Below are 5942 nucleotides of genomic sequence, written 5' to 3' on the forward strand. Positions count from 1 at the left end.
TATTTATATCTTATTATTTTGAATATATATTTCGCACCTATACTTTTATTACACCGAATCGATCATTCAATAATTTAGTCCCCATCGCTCCGAGAACAACCCCTTCGAAATAAAAGAGAATTAAGGAGTTGTGAAGTTTATTAAATTTTACATCATTGTAGTATATGGATAAAGGCTCATAGAATTGGAAAATGAGCGGTAACTATGACAGGTTACAGACCATCCTCTGGAACTTTTTCTATCTGGTTCCTAATGAAACAGACAAATATTAATAGGAGTAATAAAACATAAAATACTCAAAGTAAAAATATAGAAACTATACAACACCATATTCTATTTCAGAACTAGACAAATATTATTTGATTGACGGCTGATGACAAAATTGTTATTCACAAAACATTATTCAACACTAATGATTAGCCTTTTAATCATTAGTCACTTCTAAAATAAAACAAATAGTATATTGATACGCTAATATCCCTAAATGATTTCAGTGTTTTATTTATTAGCAATTGAATAGTTTTCTTATTTAACTGTTACTTTAAAGTTTATAATTTTTCATACCATTTACATCTAATCTTGACAACATCCCGAAATTATTACATTTTACTTAAGGTAGAATTTTACTTTTACAGAGAAAGAAAAACTATTATTTTAAAGTACATACCAAGAAGTGAAAACAAGTTTTACAAGACGTGGAATCGTCATTTTGACTGGTCATCAACATCATTATAAGCATTTTATTTATTTGAATACATTTTTTAGGTGCCGTGTACACCACAACAGGTTAGCGGCACCCTTTTTCCTATTCACAATACTACAAGTAACTATAGAGGTCATTGAGCTTTGGAAAATGGAACAATCTCTTTTAATTTTCTGACTGTAGAGCTTTAGAGATATTTTAAGCGTGAGTAGGAACATCATGTTTTATGAAAATGACAAGGAACTAAAACATTTTTCAAAGAAATCTTGAGTTGACACTTTATATTTAACATCGGCATCGAATAAATGGTTTTGAACTACATAATAATAGGAAAACACACTCACTTTATCTTAAAGAAAACACTTCACAGGATTTAAATTTCAACTGGTAATCACATATTAATCAATATCTTCAATATGATTTAATATAAATAATAGAGCTATTTTCCCTCTTATTTTAAGGAAGGCATTATCGATATATTTTTTTACGATCAGTGTAAACTAACAAATAATGAAAAAGTCATTTTTTTCCTCAACAGACTTAGTACGCCCAATTCTGAGAATACAGGGATTTTGAAATACTGCTTGAAAAATCCACTCTTATTAAGTTATATATTTCAGAATAGACTTATTGCTTAGAAGTAGAATTTTTTGGTAATACATTTAAAAGGAAAATTTATTTAATGAAACAAAAATGTATAATATTATAAATCTTTTAACAGTAGTGGCTCCATCAAAGAATATGGATGAAGGAAATCCACAAGCTGGGAGAGAAAATTGATAAGCTGATAGTTGCAATGAAGAGGCGAAAGACTTAATAGGCTGGTATGGGGTGCTTTGCACTAAAAGGTACTAGACAATGATAATAATAATAATAATGAAGGCCTAACGAACCCGAAGGTTTGATGCCGAAACCTCCAAATCTAATTCTACTTAATCAATTTTAACGCAATCCTCCCATCTACGTTTCGGTCTACCACTCGGACGTTTACTCGTCGGTTCAGTGGTTATTAACACTTTAGGGATCCGCTCATTACTAAGCTCTATAACCTTACACTCCCATCTTATACGCCACAATGCTATAACTTGGATTATATTTACCGGGTGTAAGTCCCTTAATTCAGTGATGTGTAGTCATCTAAATTCTCCCGTTAATTCATCCTTTTTCGGTCCGAATATTTTACTTAATACTTTATTTTCGTAAACCTTAGGGCACTGTACATCCCTTAGTGTAAGAGGCCACGTCTCGCAGCCAAAAAGAACAGTGAAGGATAATAGTTTTGTAAATTATAATTTTAAAAGGGATTAGGAGTGTAAGAAGTACTCCATTGACATTAATTAATTGATTAATAAATTAATTTTTCTTTAAGAAATAGTTTCCTGTAGTTATGATCTAAACATGCCTATTGTTTTTATACTCTTTGCTTAAGAATCCTATGAATAAAACCTATCGCAAAAACTATACATCTATAAAAAAAAATTTAAAATTTTCCATCCCAGTTATCAAGTAAATGCATTCTTTGTAGTACTAAAACTTTTACTTATTAGCTAATTAAATTGGTGAAGTAAGGTTCATTAGAGTTTCTGTTTTTTACATGTCCTGCGTCAAATTAGTATCATGACGTGAAAATTTAGTCAAGTAGAATCGTTTACAAAAATATGCCAATTTGTTTTTTTCCACAAGTGAGAAAGAGAACTATAGTTTAGTTACACTTAAAACTGGCGGTTCTAAAACTAATTAACTTCGACTTCATGATTGGAATCTTTGTAAAATAACCAAATTCAAATAAATCTCTCTAATTTGAATTTTAATGAAATTTTATTTATGATTGGATTATTTATCTTCTGTGATGAGTCAAAACCATGTAAATATTTCAAAGTGTTAGGTTACTGTTTTTAATTGGCTGTTTGATGCCTGAATAATTAAATGGTTATTTTGGTAAGGAAAGTAAAATGATAAAATAATGGTATATTTTTTTACGCACATTCCTGTTTTCTTTGAAATACTTGACCAATATATTATTATAATAATAAACAAATCTTCGAGTGGTTTGAGAGATTTAGATTTATAATATGTAATACATTTTTGGATGTAGGTGTAAATATGGTGAGATATTAAGATATAATTCCCCTAGATGTCTAACTTCTACTATACTATTTTTAAACGTAATTGAAATCTGAAAATTTTAAATTCGTTTTATATGTCTCTTAACACTAAATTTTATCAAAATAAATTTTTTGTATTGTTTCTCGTATGTTCTCTGTTCGTGTAGTAATAGTACGAACTTCATTATTAACGTTAATTAAAGGGGTGATTGGATGAAGGGGGTATGTTAAAAATAGTAAATTTTAAGAAAATAAGCTTCAATTTTTTTTTATTGTTAGAGCTTGTTATATTTTGAAGTTGACACAGCCCCTTCTACATCTAGGTACCTCAGTTACTAATTAGATTTCGAGGTAGGAGTACCTCACATTAGCCAGATAGGCAGCTAACCCTTGCATGAACACTAAAGAATAAAAAATCGAAAAATGTTACACAGCCACATTTTTTAAGGATAGTTTTTGTATTGGGATTGTGTGGTTTGGAAGTGAATACCCATTTAATAAATTGTAATTGAAACTGTTATGATATTAATTTAATGTTTATTTTTGGTTTTGAAGGTATACAATAAGGGCAGGCTATTTGCATAAGAAAGACATTTTAAATGAAAAGTGAAAATTCAATGATTGTGGTACGTTCAAAAATATTGCTATAATGTGAGAATGATTTCATATATGATAGTAATGTGAAAACAATTCTTTGATTGTCAATAAAGATTACCTCATAGCCATTGCAAAATAAATATTTGAACTAAAACGTTCTTCCGAGATTTTTCAACGTTCTTTCTGGTACCATACTGGAGTACTATTCGTTTAAAAATATCCCCCACTTATAGCTTCCGGGGCTATTAGAAGAACATGTTTCTACATATAGAAATAGTTGGTAATGTATATTATTAATAAATTAATGAAGCCTTGAAAGCAATAAATATATCAAATTGATATCTGGGATTATTATAGATATTTGAAGTAATTCTTATGTTTTAATAGCATCGATATAATGTAGGATATCATCCTACAGTGACAGAAAGTAACGGGAGACGAAACGAGGTAGGCTAGTGAAGAGGAGTCAGGAATTAAGACTAGAGGGAGAGGGTAAACAATGAATAATACAGAAAGGATTGAGGAAGAACCTTGTACAGTGGATGATGTTTGACAGGACGGTCCTTATAGTTCAGGTCATTAATGTAGCTATAGTCTACTGCTTTCTGGATAAACTGAAGCTGGCCGTTTGGGCGCCACTTCACTGTTTCTAAAATTCAATTCAAATAAGCATGTTTTATTAGGATGTTTTTATTTTTTGGGATATTATTTTAGTATTGGGGTGTTTATACGTACATCTGCTATGGTATCACAGATTTTTCACAAATTGAAAACTATTTTTATATTAAAAAGCCAATTTTTTTCGATTTGTATAATTAAATAGTTTTAATTATTTCATTATTATTATTATTATATTATTTCATGTATATTAATCTGTTATTATTTTTTAATATCCCTTGAAGAAGGACATTGATCACTATCATTTATGTATGCTAATATAAAACTTCTTTGTGATTCCCCTATTCAACTCACATGAAGCTTTTTTTACCTATTCTAACCAAATTAGGAGGATTTTTTCGACAGAATTTTCATCCTGAGGGACCGACAAGAAATACAAGTCAACTCTCTCCTGAGTTCGATGTTCCTTGCGCTGGATCTCAATGTCGCTTCAACTCCTTCGGTTATGAACGGTTTATACAAAAGCCATACCGCCCGCGTTGAATTTAACCGGTACCGTTGTCTAGTTTACTCTAGTTGTAGTAGAGATGAAGCTTTATACTATCTAAACCATCTTGTAGTCTCGTGTACCTTCGTAGGATGAAGTGTTGAGTAACTTTAGAGATCGTCAGCATAAAGCTAGTTTGTGAGCGGTAAATGGAATCGGGCAGATCTTTGATACAGATGAAGAAAAGGATTGGTTAGAGTGAAGAACCTTCTGCTTTTATTCTTTCTTCACAAGGCCATAAATATTCCGCAGGAGTATGAATTCCTGCTTTTCATATGGATAGGCTTAACATTGTATCAACAGCAACCATTTGTGTTAAACGTTCATACAATTTAATAGTTAGTACAAACAATACTAAAATTCAGTATTTATTATAAACAAATTAAAGTGATAAAATAAACATAATGGATGGTTAGGAATTAATTAATTCAGGATTGATTTATTCGAAATTCAAACAGTGCTTGCGAGTTAAATTATTTTAAATAAAGCATTGAGTAATATTCATTCCTTGCGAGAATTCTATTTCTGAAAGTTAAGTTTTAGTTTGCATTCTTTTAATACATTTTTCGGAAACTTTTTAATTGATTCGTTAATTTTTAGGAAGGGTGGGGGTTATGACCTTTAAAGAGAGGCATATATCTTTATCCCCGCTCCTTGATTGAAAAAGAGTAAGTATGAAAGGATTTTTACAGCTTGGTTTAGTTATAAGTCTTTCGCTGTCAATTTTCGTTCTAGTTTTATACTTTATGCGGTTTTAGCGCACTTACTCAGCCTCCACTGGCTCCTTAGCAGTGACACGGTGAGAGGGCTGAGTTGGAATCTCGAAGAGCCCTGCTCTTCCCCTCATACGTGGGAAATAGGGTGGGTTCAGGGATGCTCAGGTCGAGATCGTAAATATTGTATATAATTTATTTTACATAGTTCAATTATCCTCATGTTATTTATTTATTTTTTTGTCTATGTCGTGTAGAGATCATTTTTTATTTTCGTTCTAGTTTTATACATTTTAGAGAGTCATCATTAAATTTCTCAATGCAAGTAAAACCTAACATGCACTTTCAAATATTATTTGAAATTTTTGTTTCAGGCTATAAAAAGAGAGTAAGAAATAAAGAGGTCCATACTGTGACTATCCCCAATCTAAGAATTCAACTTTTGGGTTTTACAGATGAAATGGACACTGCTGGAAGGTGCAAAACTGAGGATTATTATTCTGGTATTCAAACAGAGCTCTTCGCTGTTTGCCCAGCAGGAATCTATTAAATTTATGACTGCTAGTCCTGACAGACTCTATTACTCTATCAATAGTAAACATTCTGTAACATGATTTGTCTACGAATTTATTACTAAGCCATTGTTAACAACAATATGC

At 30.8% G+C, this 5942-nt stretch overlaps 1 protein-coding gene across 1 annotated transcript in view; it reads right to left on the reverse strand.

The window, feature by feature from the left end:
* The window catches only part of LOC106692556 (dopamine receptor 1), a 164182-nt gene that overhangs the window by 143486 nt on the left and 14754 nt on the right, over positions 1 to 5942 (reverse strand). The gene's annotated exons all lie outside the window — the stretch shown is intronic.

This window comes from Halyomorpha halys, unplaced genomic scaffold, assembly GCF_000696795.3.
Source record: "Halyomorpha halys isolate HHAL.00 unplaced genomic scaffold, Hhal_1.1 Scaffold5.1, whole genome shotgun sequence".
NCBI lineage: Eukaryota > Metazoa > Arthropoda > Insecta > Hemiptera > Pentatomidae > Halyomorpha > Halyomorpha halys.